Source organism: Pogona vitticeps, chromosome 1, assembly GCF_051106095.1.
Source record: "Pogona vitticeps strain Pit_001003342236 chromosome 1, PviZW2.1, whole genome shotgun sequence".
Lineage (NCBI taxonomy): Eukaryota > Metazoa > Chordata > Lepidosauria > Squamata > Agamidae > Pogona > Pogona vitticeps.
Genome location: NC_135783.1, coordinates 134208790 through 134225436, shown reverse-complemented (window position 1 = coordinate 134225436; position 16647 = coordinate 134208790). Strand labels below are relative to the sequence as shown.

The 16647-nt window shown below is 44.6% G+C and overlaps 1 long non-coding RNA gene across 1 annotated transcript in view; it reads left to right on the top strand.

The window, feature by feature from the left end:
- Positions 1-16647, top strand: part of LOC140707524 (uncharacterized) — a 101525-nt gene that overhangs the window by 26387 nt on the left and 58491 nt on the right. The window contains exon 2 of the long non-coding RNA XR_013542515.1: positions 4989-5080. This is a non-coding gene — a long non-coding RNA (uncharacterized LOC140707524). The remainder of the gene's footprint in view (positions 1-4988; positions 5081-16647) is intronic.

The window sequence follows — 16647 nt, the reverse complement described above, 5'->3', positions numbered from 1 at the left end:
CATCACTGCCATTTTGGCATCAGACAAACCCTTCCGTGATGGCTTAGGCTTTAAAAGATGGCCATCACCCATAACTGTCTTAAGCTACTGTGAGTTTTTACTGATTGGACTTTTGTCATGTGCTGTTGTTTTACATTGTTAAATATTTTTCTAGATAATTGTTAAAGGGTTCGTTAGGAGTCTTAGGTGGTCCCGAATTTGGCGCAGGAATAGACAAAGCCAGTGTGTTTAAACCATAACAAATTTTATTCACCAACGGGGTGTCAACAGTAACTTCAGTAGGAACTAACAGATCTTCATTAATCAACTGTCTGTCAACTCTGTCACCACTGCCATAACCAAAGTCTCGCTTCATTATCGGGGTGCTGGCCCAAACCTCTCTCTGTTGCTGGGTCTTCTCAACGGGGTGCTACTGACCACACATATAGTGCCACAGCATGGATGATGGGCCCAATCCCCCTCTGGGGGTGGCTTGTCATAGGTGGAGTCCGGTCGCACCACCTTCTTCCAGGGACCGTATCCCCTTGGGTACACCACCACTGTCCATTCCGTGGTCTCCATGATGGTAATTCCTTCTTGTCCTGGTATCGGGTCAGGCAGCAAACCATCGACTTTCAGATTGGGAAAGTCTCTCAGCAAGTCATTAATATTCTCCTGCCTTTTCCTCTCTTTCTCCCCTTTCCCGGTCTCAAAACCCAAAATCCTGCGCTCCTGTGCTCTCTTTTATGTCCTTCTCCCATACATCAAACCATTGCTCCTCCACTTTCTCCTTACCCTCCTCCGTTAGACACACTGCTATCTTGACCCTTTCCTGCTCTTTCTTACTGCCACCCCTTTCTCATCCTTTCTCCTGGTTTTCTGGAGGAGATGGCGCATTCTTGTCCTCCTGTCCTTCACAATAATAGAGTTTTAGTCTTTAATAAGGTGCTCTGGAATGGTGGTTTGGCATTAAAAGCAGAGCATGAAGTTCAGAAATTTTAAAAAATTATTATTATTATTGGCTGGTGAATGGCTAAACTTCAGAGAGAATTGTGTTATTCTTACCAGCTTACCTGATGCACCAAGAAATGTTGATATCTCAGAGCATAAAATTCCAAAGTTTGGCCAGAATCCTGCTGGTGATTGACACGTACGTGAGTTAAATACACTGTCGCCAATTACTGTTGATAAAGTGTGTTGTGCCCCTGATTGTGTAATAGGCACATGCTTAGTACTGCAGCCACTGCCTTGCTAGTAAAGCAGCAATTCACCAAGGTGAGTTACACAGTTAACTTATGCACACTTAAATCACCAACTGGTTTCTGGCCACTGTGCTAAAGGATTCCCCCCCCCCCCCGTCCTAATTAATAAAACATATGCACCTTTGTTTACTTCACATGCTCTTACTTTATATGTATGGGTAAGTCTGAGTCTATTTGATGTTTTTCTGAAAATTGGATTCATCAGAGGAGGCAAAGTTTAGTATTCGAAGTAGGGTGACATTTGGGAAACTTGTAGTTGTGCTGTGTGGGGAGCTTTCACACTACAAGCCACCTGCACATATAAACACCATGCATATAATTTTAAATGCTTAGCACTTTTCTATGAAACATGTGAGACGTATAGAATATTGATGTATGTGTATGTGTGTGCGCGCGGCGTGCAACAGAGGGAAAGGTATATATATGTATAGACAACGTATTAAGAAAGTTGGCCTTTCCCTTAACCTTGATCTATCTGAATTAATCTTTTTGTATCATGTACACTGGGGATGTGTGTGTGTGTGTGTGTGTGTGTGTGTGTGTGTGTGTAGGATATGTACTGATTTGTGATTCTAGTGTCATTCAGACAATTTGTCACTGAACTATTCAATAGCTTTGTTCCTTTCAATGTGCTTTTGAACAAAGACAGAATTTGATGTACAGAAAATTTGCATTTAAGAAGACCTCTTTGATTACAGAATATTAAGGAGGAGATTTAAATAGGTTTGGGAGCCTGAAGAAAGGAAAAGGGGACTCACATTTTATTTATTATAGCTTCTTGAGTTGTCCAGGAGCCTTGTTAACCAGCGCTTAAGATGTGATTGTGTAGTAAAACATATTGCTCCCCCAACGGGCAAAATCCCGGCTCCCAGCTGTTAGATTGGCTTGAGACAATTTGGGGGACTGAATAGGGTGAAAAGCCTGAGTTTGTTGGGAAGTGGAATACCTATGGAGGCCTTTTCTCTGAGCAGTAGCAGGACTTCATTACCATGTCAATCCTGGGAAAGGCCTCTGATTTAGCACAGCAGTGGGCTGAATCCATACGGAGCTGATGAACCTCAGAATGAATGGGGGAGAGAGAAAGAGAGAGAGAGAAAACCTGCTGGAATCTGCTTTCAGCTTTTTGTTTGTGGGATGACCAGTGTAAAAGACCTAAGAACTATACAGCACAGATGGTATAAAGGGGGAAAGAAATCTGTAGGCTTTAAATTTAGTCTTTTATCTTGCATTGTGCTAGTGATGATAATGGAAGTGATGGTGTGTGTGTGTGTGTGTGTGTGTGTGTGTGTGTGTGTCTGTGTGTGTGTGTGTGTGTGTGTGTGTGTCTGTGTGTGTGTGTGTGTGTGTGTGTGCAAGCAAGTAAACTGAAATACATATTCCTGTATTCCCATGCCCCACCTTGCCTTAAAAGTTGGGACCCACAACGATTTTGTTGGTGGGATGGGTAAACTTTGCTTTCTCCCTTGTGTCTGCCTTGCAGAGCGGTTGCAGGCACACCACAGTTCATTATTAATTTGCTAATTGACCACATGCATCCAAATGTCACTAGTATGACCATAGTTACTCACCACAGTGTTAAAAGCGAAAGCCAAGTGGAGGAGAAAAGCATAGCGAAGGTTCTGAGAATGCTACTGGCAAAAAATTACACAGCAGCATTTTTTTAAAAACATGCTTTCTGTTGGACAGGACAATGCTGAGATTGTGATAAGTAATGGAGATAAACTGGAGAAGAGATGTGAAATTCCTTCCGTTCACCCTCTGTGCTGGGAATATGCAGAGGTTCTTGTTGATGCAGTGATGTACATCCACTAGAGTGACATGCTTTAAGAGTTCGAGGTATCACTGCCAAGTTCTACTACAGTAAATCAAAAAGCTCACTTGGTTTACTTTCTGGCTTGGAAAGTTAGAACAGATGTCACAAGAGAGAACAAAATGGATTTTACCCACCAAAAAGAGCTTTTCTTGGCCCTGTTCAGAGGAAGCTCCTTGAAATGCTAATGGGCACAGTTTGTATTGCCCGGTTTGCATACAGAGGGTGGGAAAACAGCACTGATCCCTAAGAGAAAGAGATGGAGGCGATGGGGGGGGGAGAGAGAAATCCTTTGTCATGAATCAAGGAAATCTGCTTCTTCAGCAACAAAGCACAGTGAATGGAGCGAGATCCTTGGCAGCTCAGAGAACTTTGCACCAGTCTCTTGAGCACACACAATGCAATAAAACAGCAGACAGTTTTGACAGGATATGATGCATAATCACGATGCAGTTTATGGAATTTATGTAGATACTTTCCTTCTTCCTGCAAGCCCAGTTTTATACAGTGAAAACCACCCTGTGAATTTCCCCCATCACTCTGCTTCTCTGTATTTTGATTCTCTGCACTTGTGTTTCTTTCCTTTTGGTGGTTTTTGAAGGCAAGGGTGGGAAAGCATGGCTTATGGGCCAAGCTATGCCATATTTTAGTCATGACGAATGGACGAGGAGTGGCTTTGATTCAGTTGATAAAACCCACTTAAGACATTACATTGGCAGAGAGAGAGAGAGAGAGATAGAGAGAATAATCACAAGTTCTTGTTGGGTGCGTTTTATCCTCTGAAACATCAAAGCATGATTCTGAGAAGCTTGAAAATAAATGGGATTTTTTGTTGCAGACTTCAAAAAAGAGCAAATTTGGCTTCTTTGCATAACATGTGATGTACAGCACCATGCGTATTGTCCCACTAGTTTTGCAAGTGAGATGCTTTTAGTTGAAAATGTTTGTTTTGGCAGAAGCATTTCTAACATTGAGAAGGTGGAGCCTGTGGAATTAACACTGCACCGCGTGTGAGTTAGATTGAGTTTCCTCTCTAGAGCATTTCCGTGGTGTACGTAAGAAGCCCGCTGTGCCCATCCATTGTAGGTATGCTGAATGCACATGGTGGCAAGCTTTGTTTCTCATCTATGAGTAGTCAAGAGAGAACTGTGACTCACGACTCTACATGCCTACGAAATGTAGGCATGGGCTCCAACTTTTCATCTGGGAATCTTGAAAGAAGCGATTACTACTCTCAGGATTGTTGCAACCGAGAGCTGTTAAGTAGTCAGTCTCTGTAGGGTGTGATTACACTATGAAAATGAATTGAGAGATGGATCAAGGCTTTTGAAGTTGGGTTAAAATTATGTAGTAGTCACATGGGTTTTGAGTCAGTGTATGCATCCTCTTGGGAAAATGTTTAACCCATTTTTAAACTGTATTGTATATCAGTCAAGGGGGCTATATGGGCTTTTTCAATTGTTCCATTTGAGGTTCTGTTCTGAGCCCGCCCCCACACTGGCTGCCTCTCATAGCCGCTTGCTGCTGCAATTTTACTTTTAAAATTTTTTAAATTTTTTTTTCCCAAACTGGAATAGCACTAGCTCAATATTACAGATAGGAGCTGGGACTGAGAAAGCGTACCAGTGAGTGGGACAGAGACATTGACCAGTGAAATTGACAATCCTGGCGGTTTCTAGGCTTGCAAAAGAGGGAGTGGTCCCACTCACCCAACCTTTATTTCTCTGCTAGCTCTCTCCGTTTTCTTTCTTTAAAACCTAAAATATACTCCTTCTGATTCCCTCTGGCTCCAATTGCAAGCAGGAGGAATGAAGTGGGTAGAGAGCAGAGAAGTTCTGACACAGTATACATGCCTCTGACACTGGCCACTGTCAGTGTTATTTTATATATGTGTCTATGTCTATGTCTAACATATTTTATATGTCTGTGTCTAACAGATTGGACGGCAAGGTTTCCCTGCAGCTTGAAACCTGTGATCCTGGTATCCGTTACTTGACAAACCCCACAGACACAATTTACTCTGACACAGGTGAGCACACGTGCCAAAATGGTTCGAAATAGATCACATCCACAACTGAGTTAAAATAAGCAACTCCCTCAAGACTGTTTAAAACATCTCACTTTTCAAACAAACAAACAAACAAAAAGTGCTTCCAGGCCAGAAAAATTGCACTCAGCTATACATCATATAAACTAGATATTTTAAATTTGATTTCAAGTGTGCTCAACCCGAGAAAAACCTAGACTTTTTTTCAATGTATTACTGCACCCTTGTTTTTGTTAATGGATGCTCTGCTTTCACACTGTTGTAATAAGGCTTCCATTCCCTCCACTGCTGATGTTACTCTAGAAGTCATGGCATCTTGCCAGGATGAGAGGGGCTCATAGACTCAGTGCTCCTCTGGTTCCTTCATTCTGAAAAGGGGCAGAGAAACAGGCCCTGGGGAACTGTAGGTTTGTTGTGAGGCCTTTTGTCTTTAGTGGTATGCTGTAGGCTAGGCACAACATGAAGAACAAATTAAGGGGGTTTCCCTTATAAGCCTCTGTTTCAGGTACTAGATAACTTTACAGTGGAGGGCTAGAAACAAATCTCTTAATTCTCGTTCGACATCTCTGCTTAGCATAGGGCTTTTCACTTGCAGAAAAGGAAATAAGAGTGCTTACCAAGCTTGGTGACATATAGTATGTTGGCAAGATCTCTCTGTGTATATAAGCTAGAATAACAAGACTTAAACCTCTAAACCAGATCTTCTTTGGAGCAGAATGTAGTCACACACATTCCCCACTGTGGCAGGACCCCACCGTGTGACCAATTTCTCATCTATTGTGAAACGAGACATGAAGATACCCTTCCATTCCAAAGAGTATACAGTACTTGTGAAAATATTTAGCACAAGAATATTGAAATGTCCATATGCAGCACCAGCTGTCATAATAAGCTTGTGGGATAGACTACGGTAGAAGTATTGGGGCATCAAGAGGCAAGACGTACACTGGGCAGAATCCTGTTGGTGTTCATGTAAGGCTTCTAGTGTGGCTAACTGATGAGGTGCCGTGGCCATGCACCTGATTCCGTAACGGAGGTACACCCTGACATCTCATCAGCTAGTGGGAATCCAGCCACTAGGGTTTTAAATATTATCCTCATGTTTGCTGGGTGTGCAGTTCAGCTAGAGTCTGAGTCTGAAGAGTTCTGAGTCTGGAGCAGAATTTATAGTGGCCTCCATGAAGTCCTTCCTCAGTACATTTGAATGCAGCCTTCTCAGGTTATAGCAAGTAGTGCAGGAACTATTAAAATATTCTTCCTTCCTGTGCTCCCAGGTTGTAGGGGAAGCGCCAACCAGACCATATGAGCAGAACGTGTGCTTCAGCCCCTGTGTGGGTCATCATCATTTGATTTTCTGGAGCATGGATGCTTGCACAGGGAGTGCCTGCACCAGGGGCTTGCTCCACATGCTCTGGGGATTCTTATCTTCACCCAACAACATGAGAAGGAGGAGGACTGCAGTAGATCCATGGGGTGGAGGGGTCGAATCTGTGATAGGCATCAATTTCGGACAACAGAACTCTAGTACCAAGTGTTACATACAGCACTGATGTTACCTGTCTGTCATGGGTTTGGAGGGAAAGTTCCATCCTATGGGGAGTGGAAGGCGGGACATCAGGAGGAGGGGCTGTACTGTATATAAATGTGAAGCCTGTGTGGTGAAGAGGAGACGCTGGGATGTGAAGAAGCAGCAGCTGGGAAGAAGAAGCTGGTGTGGGAGTCTGTGTGTCAGACAGGGTACTACTGTGTGTCAGAGTACCAACCTGATAGGTTCAGGTGTCTGTTGGTTAGCCAGAACTGATAGGTTCAGGGTCTGTGCTTCAAGTTAAGGGTTCTGTGTGAACCAAACTGTATGCATGTATGAATGAGACTAAGCCACGTTACTATATCTTATTCACCTGATCATTTTATTTTCCCTGTGTGTTGTATTTAATAAACCTTATTCTTTTATTTGTTGAAAATCCATCCCTGGTCTGTGTGACTTCTTATAGGGAATGGTTGGTGGCAGCTTAGTTAACGTGTGGCAGATCCCAGTAGGTCTGGGTTTGTCACATTGATTGGTGTCCAGCGTGTGGGATACGACTGGTCCAGTTGTCCAGCGGTCCAGCAAAGCCTTGGCAAGTGTGCCCAGAGCAAGGGGGGTCTAGTCAGGGACAATCTGAGGCGCGTAGGTAATCTTCCAGGTGTACCTCACGGGGAGGTGCGCTAGTGGAAGAACGTGCCAACTGGGAAGACTAGATTAGGGTGCTCTGAGGCAGCCTGGTTTTGGCGGGAAAAAAGCTGAGGCAAAACTGTATAGTAACAGTGATTTAGCCTGCCTGCTGAGAGGCCCAGCAGAGGGGGGTAGGCTCTGACTCGCTACTGTTGCAAGTTAGTGCTGAAGGAACAGCAGCAAGCTCTAGAAGGCTGGTTCTGAGGCAAGAAGAGAAAAAAAAAAAGTGGTCGTTTTATTTTGAGGCTTGACTTTTTAAAGCAGCTTGTTCTGAGGGGGGATTATGCCCTTGACTCGAAGCCAAGTGGCAGAAATGGGTGAAGTGAAAGACCCCCAGGTTGACCAAGGTTCTGAGGATGAATTTGGCTCAGTGCAAGGTGACAGCACAGGAGAGCAAAACCCAGAACTCAGAAAAATACTCATAGCCCAACAGCATGAACTGAGGGTGAGGGAGATGGAAAAAGAAGAAAGATTAGAGAGACAGAGAATTGAATTGGAATTGCAGAGAGAGAAAATGGCGTTTGAATTAAAAAAATTGGAACTGATGAATCAGAACAATAATAACAATAGGGATTCTGAGGGAGGCCAACTGTCTAAAGCTGACCTGAAGAAATTCCCTGTGTACCACAAGGGAGATTGTCCTGAGGTGTTCTTTTCCTTAGTGGAAAGAGCGTTTGTGGACTTCTCAGTGAGGGAAACTGAGAAGATGACCATCATGCGATCTTTAATCAGTGGTAGCCTGGCTGAGGTTTATGCCGAGATGCCTGAGGAACTGATGAAAGATTTTGCAGAGTTTAAAAAACTGGTGTTTGCCAGACATGGGATAAATGCGGAGCAGCTGAGACAAAGATTCAGGTCCCTCACAAAAAAACCAGAGCAGACTTTTACCCAAGTGGGGGCCCAATTGGTGAGGCTGCTTGAGAAATGGCTATCTCAGGAGGGGACAGAGACCTACGAGCAGCTTAAAGACTTGATAGCACTGGAACAGTTCTATTCAGTCCTGCATGGGGAATTGAAATTCCAGGTGAGGGAAAGGAAACCAAAATCTGTGGCAGAAGCAGCCGAGATCGCAGATTTTATTTCGCAGATAAGAAAGCCCTTGGGTGAGGGGAAATCTGTAGGTAAACCCAAAGAAACCTACAGCAAGTACTCTCAGGGACCAGGGAAAAACCAGCAAGGGGGAGGGGCCCATGGTGAAGGGAAGCCCTCAGACATGAAACCAAGACCTCAGATTTTGGAGGGAAAACCAAAACAAGATGAGAGAGAATCAAAATACACCAGAAAATGTTATTTCTGTCAGGGAAAGGGCCATCTAATCTCAGAGTGTGAGAAATTAAAGCAGCTAAAAGGAATTGTGCCTCAGGATTCTAGTGGAACCAAGCCAAAAGCTGTGTTCTGTGTCCAGAGAGAGCAAGGCTCATTGTCACTGAGGGAGCCTGTTGCCATGGCTGCTCAGTCTGGAACGGCTGCATCTGCTGATCAGGCTGAGGAAGGTGGTCCTCTTGTGGAGGTCAAGCGATGCTTGCTCGTGAGAACAGATTCTCAGTTGTTTGAGACAGCAGGGGTGGACGTAGGAATACTTGGCCGTCAGTATCGGGGACTGCGGGACACTTGTTCCCAGGTAACCCTGTGCCATCCAGATATTATTCCTAGGGAATATATAATCCCGAATGAGAGCATAAAGGTAGCAGGGATTGAGGGGCAGATAATCTCACTCCCAGTCGCAGAGGTACCTGTCAACTTTCAAGGCTGGAGGGGAGTTTGGCGGCTAGCGATTTCATCGACTCTGCCAGCAGCCGTGCTCGTGGGAAATGACCTGGCTGAACATGTGAAACGGGTGCTAGTGATTACACGTTCACAAGCCACCACGGGGACAGTTCAAGGGGGTAATGATGAGCCAGAGACGGAAGCAGAGGGGAGTTCAGAAGCTGTGGTGGAAACCTTAACCACAGACAGCAGATTTGGACAGGAGCAAAAGGCAGACGCCACTCTCCAAAAGTGTTTTGAACAAGTGACTGACGCCCAGCTAACACCTGAAACCCCAGTGAGATTTCTGGAGAAAAAGGGGATTTTATATAGAGAGACCCTGAGGAATATCTCAAAAGGGGGAGATGGGATCAGAAGTCAGCTGGTGGTACCTGAAAAGTATCGCCCCATGATCTTACAAAGGGGGCACTCTGACGTGTTTGCTGCGCACTTAGGGGTGAACAAAACACAGCAGAGAATCACACAGAATTTCTACTGGCCTGACATAGGGAAGCAGATCAGGGAGTTCTGTAAACAATGTGATGTGTGTCAAAGGCAGGGGAATAACCGCGACAGGACCAAAGCAAAGTTGTGCCCTTTGCCTGTGATTGACACTCCGTTCAAATGCATAGGGGTGGATATTGTGGGACCTTTGCCCAAGGCCACAAAGAGGGGGAATAGGTTCATTCTCACCATTGTGGACCATGCCACGAGATACCCTGAAGCCATACCCTTGACTAACATTGAAACTAACACAGTGGCAGATGCCTTGGTGGGGTATATGTCCAGGATGGGATTTGCCTCAGAGATAATCACAGATTTGGGCGCATCGTTCACATCAAAGCTCATGAAACGCTTATGGCAAATCTGTGGAATTAAGCACAAGGAAACCACTGCTTATCATCCTGAAAGTAATGGGTTAACTGAGAAGTTCAATGGGACTCTAATGCGCATGATTAGGGCTTACTTGGCAGAGAATCCAAACAATTGGGACCAGAAGCTGCAATCCCTTTTGTTTGCTTATCGATCAGTGCCACAAGCCAGTACCGGGTTCAGTCCATTTGAACTTTTATTTGGGAGAAGGGTGAAAGGGCCCCTTGATTTGATCAAACAAAATTGGGAGCAGATCACCCAAGATGACCCACAAGACGTTGTGACATACATAGACACCTTGATGAATGACCTAAAGAGAAATCTAGAGCTGGCAGCAGAAAACCTGCAAGCTCAGAAGGTCAGACAGAAAACATGGTATGACCACAAAGCTAGAGAGAGGCACTTTGACCCAGGGGAGGAAGTGCTTTGGCTTAGGCCCTGCAGAGAGAATAAACTGCAGCTCAAATGGGCAGGACCATATAGGGTCATTTCCAAGATGTCAGACCTGAACTACCTTATAGAGCAGGAGGAGAACCAAGCAAGGAGGGTGGTTCATGTGAATGCCCTAAAACCCTACTACCGAGGGGAACAGAGGGTTTTATTCGCGATAAAAGCAGCTGAGAGTGAGGAAGCTGAATTACCCTTCTGGGAGGGTAGAGGGGAAGTAAAATACAACCCAGAGGAGGTAAAGATCAGTCCTGCACTCACCCAAGACCAGCAGCAAGAACTAAAAATGCTGCTTAGTAAATATCAACAGGTGTTTTCCAACAAGCCGGGGATAGTGAAGGGAGTGATGCATCGGATCCACACAGGGGATGCACCCCCGCAGGCAGTATCCCCATACCGAGTAACGGGACCCTATAGGGACAAGGTGCGGAAGGAGCTGGACGAGATGCTTAGGGAGAACATAATCGTCCCCTCTTCTAGTCCTTGGTCCTCTCCGATAGTCCTTGTGGACAAGCCTGATGGGAGCATTAGGTTTTGTGTCGATTACAGGAAATTAAACCGTGTAACCACTCCTGATGCCTACCCAATGCCCAGGCTAGACAACCTGATTGAAACCATAGGGGGTTGTCGGTTCATCTCATCATTGGACCTGGTAAAGGGATATTGGCAATTAAGAATTGATCCCAGGGATCAAGAAAAGACTGCCTTTTGCAGCCCTTTTGGTCTCTATGAGTTTCGAGTCCTGAGCTTTGGTCTCAGAAATGCACCAGCCACATTCCAAAGGCTGATGGACCAGACCTTGGCAGGGCTCAGTGACTTTACAGTGGCCTACATTGACGACATAGGGATCTTCAGTAATACCTGGGAAGATCACCTGATACACCTGGAGTTAGTGCTGCAGAGGTTAAGTGCAGCAGGGCTAACAGTAAAGGCCAGCAAGTGTCAGCTGGGTAGCCCAGAAATAAAATACTTGGGTCACATGGTAGGGGGAGGAGTGATAAAACCCCTGGAGGCCAAAATAGAAGCTGTTCGTGATTGGCCCAGACCCAACACCAAGAAAAAAGTCAAATCATTTCTTGGGTTGGTGGGCTACTACAGAAAGTTCATCCCGAGGTTTAGCGAGATTGCGGCTCCGCTGACCGATCTGACGAGGAAGACGGCTGATGACCGCATCCCATGGACCAGCGACTGTGAGGCGGCGTTCCAGAGGTTGAAGGAGGCGCTCGTCCAGTATCCAGTGCTGCGGGCTCCAGACTTCGACAGGGAGTTCATCATCTACACCGATGCGTCTAACAGCGGGGTAGGAGCAGTTCTGTGCCAGGAGGATGAGAATGGTGACCAGCATCCAGTGTCCTACCTGAGTAGGAAACTTCAAAAAGGTGAGAGACATTTGGCAACCGTGGAGAAGGAGTGTTTGGCCATAGTCTACGCGATCCAGAAGGCCAAGCCTTACATCTGGGGAAGACATTTTGTTCTGTGCACTGACCATTCACCACTGCAATGGTTAAAGACAATGAAAACCCACAATAGCAAACTTATGAGGTGGGCTTTAAACCTACAGGACTATGACTTTGAAGTGAAGGTGGTCAGAGGGTCAGTGAACTGTGTTGCTGACGCCTTGTCAAGAAGACCTGAAGAATGAAGACGGCGAAAGAAACATGGACTATGTATATATGTTGACAAAAAGTTAAATGTACCTGTTTTTTGAACTTGGTTTGTATGAATAAAGGTAAATTGATGTAATGTATATGGTAAATGTTTAAATGCCTAATTGCTATGGTTAACTTAGTATAAGTAAGTACGATATTGTATGTATAACTGTTGTTGTGTGTTTTATCCAGGTTGTTTTTTTGGGAAAAAGCACCTTAGCTTTCCCCCTACAAAACAACTTATAAAGAGGGGAGGTGTTACATACAGCACTGATGTTACCTGTCTGTCATGGGTTTGGAGGGAAAGTTCCATCCTATGGGGAGTGGAAGGCGGGACATCAGGAGGAGGGGCTGTACTGTATATAAATGTGAAGCCTGTGTGGTGAAGAGGAGACGCTGGGATGTGAAGAAGCAGCAGCTGGGAAGAAGAAGCTGGTGTGGGAGTCTGTGTGTCAGACAGGGTACTACTGTGTGTCAGAGTACCAACCTGATAGGTTCAGGTGTCTGTTGGTTAGCCAGAACTGATAGGTTCAGGGTCTGTGCTTCAAGTTAAGGGTTCTGTGTGAACCAAACTGTATGCATGTATGAATGAGACTAAGCCACGTTACTATATCTTATTCACCTGATCATTTTATTTTCCCTGTGTGTTGTATTTAATAAACCTTATTCTTTTATTTGTTGAAAATCCATCCCTGGTCTGTGTGACTTCTTATAGGGAATGGTTGGTGGCAGCTTAGTTAACGTGTGGCAGATCCCAGTAGGTCTGGGTTTGTCACACCAAGGTGGGCAAGTTGCAGTCCTGCCCCCCCCCATCAACCCGATCCCAACACCTGCAGCACCTCCTACATGTTCTTGGCACCTGGGCAATTAGTCCTCTTGAACCCCCTGGGATTTCTATTTCTGAGTAGAGACCTGGAGGCCTGGCCAAAAAAATACAGTATATGGGGTTTTGTTTTGTTTAAAGTAGGCGGCATGTCTTTCTAGTGGAAAATTTGGAACTTTTGGGAAACTTCGAAAACCACTCTTTTTTTCTGATCAGTGACTTTTTAAAAAAATGTATTTATTTCCAAAGAATACTCTTATGAAGTATTTTCTCTTTTGGAATGAGCGCAGTGCTTTTTAGGACATGGTCTGACTCATGCAAAATGGTAGTTAGACAAATTTCTAATTTCTATTTTCCATAGTTCGTTTGCATACAACAGCATATATAGCAGTTTATGGATTGGAATTTGTAAAGTTCAGGGGTTCGTCCCTCTCTGTTTAGTGTAGGGTATATTCACAATGTGGCTTGTACAAAGTGAAGAATGCCAAGTTCTGTATACCAGTGAAGTTATGAGTCAAGCATATGATATTGCTACCGTGAGAAAATAAGTTTTGGTTTAATGTGAAGATAAGAATTGCAGTCCCGCTCTAAATAGTCACCTTTCCTCTAAATTTCTCCCCAGCCAACTTCAGGAAAAGAATTATTTCCTTATGGCTTCAGCATTTCCAGAAATCTTCCACTTCTCTTTCTAAGTAAACACATCCAGAGTTCCATCGCTGATGGAAGATTTAGCTCCACTGGGAATTTGGAAATTGTTTCAATGTTTCTGATTTTATTTTTAAAATCAGAACCGCTGAACTTTACAAATATCTGATGGATTTGGTTTTACAAGGATTAGAATCCCATGAGTTTCACCCTCCCCTCGGTGCCCCCTCTCTTTTCTCTGCACCGGCTTGTTTCTTTTGCCCAGGTCTCATAATGAAGAGGACAAGTGAGCAACTGAATAGTCTAGGCCAGTGGTTCTTAACCTTTGTTACTCAGATGTTTTTGAACTGCAACTCCCAGAAACCCCAGCCAGCACAGTTGGTGGTGAAGGCTTCTGGGAGTTGCAGTCCAAAACTCCTGAGTAACCCAAGGTTAAGAACCAGTGGTCTAGGCCATGGCTGGTATCTGCTGAGACACTAGGTAACTTCCAGTGTGTGCTCCAGACTGCCTCCCCACCACACCTCATTGCTGTGAGAAAAACAACAACAACATGCTGTAAGGTGAATTCTGACTTATGGCAATCCTTCCAAGGTTTCCTAGGTATAGAGTAGTCAGAAGTGGTTTACCGTTCCCTACTTCTCGGAGTGTCCTGGGACTGTACAGCTTGCCCAATGCTACACAGGCTGGCTCTTCTCCTGAGGGGCACAATACAGAATTCAGCTCCTGACAACTAGCTCAACTCGCTGAGCTATCTTAACAGCTTCCTGCTGAGGGATAGTGGTCAGCAAGTGCTGTCAGCATGTCCTACCTCCTGAGCATACTGTACTTGTAAGACACAGCTGAGGAGACACAGGAGAGTCCATGAATTTGTTGATGAGGGGTAGCTGTTAGCAAATTCATAGGCTCTCCTGCACCTCTTTAGCTGTGTCATGTACTGGGTATACTCAGAATATAGGAACTGCTTAGTGCTGCAAAATGCGTAGAGCCTCCATGAGAACACGGTCAAAATCTTCACATTGACTTGTGTGACTGGTCAATCCTGACTAGTCCCCCAGTCAGTTGTAAAGGCTTCAGTAGTCTGCTAGACAAGAGGTTTGGTCTTTCGGTGAACGGCAGGTTTTAAAAGCTTTTGTTAATAAAGTGCTTGAATTCTGCAAGTCAATAGCAGCTGTGGTTAAATTTTCTAAGAAGATAGTGCGGAGGTGTTTCGACACAACTCTTGAGTGTTCTTTATTAGGAAGTGGTAAGTATATTTGTCTCACTGTAAACCATACCTATTTCTGGAACACTGGTTTAATACTTTTTCCTGTAGTAGCTAGAATGTTTCACTTTGAGGAGATGATCTCTGATATTCTGGTATTCATTTACCATCTCTCTTAGACTTGTTTTCTATCCCACCTTTTTATTGCTTCTTGGAAGACGAATCACCAGCAGGGTTACATTTGTCCTCTTGAAATGTGGTATGTCAGTGATGTTTCCTCAGCATCCACAACGGCACTCTATTATTTATTTGACACAATGCAGGCCTCTATAAACTTGGGGGTGCCTTCTGTAAATGGTCAAGAGCTAACACATCTCACAACGGCCTTATTTCCTTAGGTTCCTTGGCAAGGCCGTACGATTAACTGGGGGTATTCTTGTATCATCTTTGCAAAAGCATGAATGCCCAGATGCCTTTTTTTTTTAATTTTATTTTATTTTTTGCACTGGGGTGGGGAGAGTTTGCTGCATAACTGCTTTAGAACACTTTGTGCTTCTTTATAAAAATCAAGTTCTCCACTGAAATTAAATCATCTCAGAACCGCAGAGCTGGAAGGGACCCTCTGGATCATCAAGTCCAGCCCCTGTCAAGGAGGCATTGGTGAGGAATCAAACTCCCATCCTCTGGCTCAGCAGCCAGAGACCTATACAGTGGACCCTCTACTTACGGAATTAATCCGTATTGGAACGGTGGCTGCAGGTCGAAAAGTCTGTAGGTCGAGTCTCCATTGACCTACAATGCATTGAAAACCGATTAATCCTGTAACTGGCCGTTTTTGTTCTGTTTTTGTTCCATTTTGGGTTTTTTTTCTGGTCTGTAGGTCGATTCTCCGGCTGCAAGTCGAACCTAAATTTTGCAGCCAGAGAAGTTTGTAACTCGAAAAGTCTGTAAGTCGAGCCGTCTGTAAGTCGAGGGTCCACTGTATCACTGAACTAGTGTTGCCGCATTTCAGCTGTCTCTATTCCTTTGCCTTTAGAAACTAACTGATGGATGAAAATGTTAATGGGGGAAACATTGGTTGCCCCTTGTTCTGTGCCACGTGTTCTCTGTGTAAGTGCTCAAATTTGTCAACTTGCTGCTAACGAGACAGAAACAATGAGCAGCAAAAAGAAGAAAGAAAGAAAGCCCCTATGATGTAAAGAAATAAATAAACCTGTAAAGTAAGGAATGTATTTTGTGCAGCTATTTCATTTTTGCAAATAAGCTTAAGCTGGGGCCACACGGTGAACAACCGCAGCCAGCATTCCAGCTCAGAAGGGCTAAAGCTCTGCTACCCAGATACCCTGCTAATCCGACTCTAGCTTCTTAATGAAGAGTTGCGTAATTCACTTGGGCAATGTGTGAAATCCATTAATAGCTGAATTACAAAGAGGCAAGCAGCTGGCCTTTTCTTACAGCCTGCCAGCTTTCCGCAGCAGCGTTTTCAGGTAAATTCATCTTCCAACGTCCTTAAAGGCATATAGAAGCCAAGGGGTTCACCTGGAAAGTAGCCCTCTAAAGGGAATCTAGTCTGAACCTGTACTGGCAGCCAAAACAGAATACACGATCCAAAGCATCACTGAGAGTGGGAAACGTAATCTTATTTGTGCGAGCTAGTGAGAGACGAACCCTATAGAAAGTACAGCGAGGTAGAAAGTTGTTGTGAAGGTCGGGTAGCCCTGTATGCTAAAGAGGGCACAGATCTGGTTGTGCTGGAAAAAAAAATGTTATGAGTGGCAGTACATGGGTCCCTAAAGTGAGACGGGACGATCAGCCCTACACGTAGCAAAATGCTGAGAGTGATCTTGAGAGGAGGAAGAAAGAAGAAATGAGGGGAGGGTCTAAATTTGACAATATCCTGCCATTGTTTGCTTTCTGTTCTCTTTCTCCCTTTTGGTATTAGTTTGCTGATAC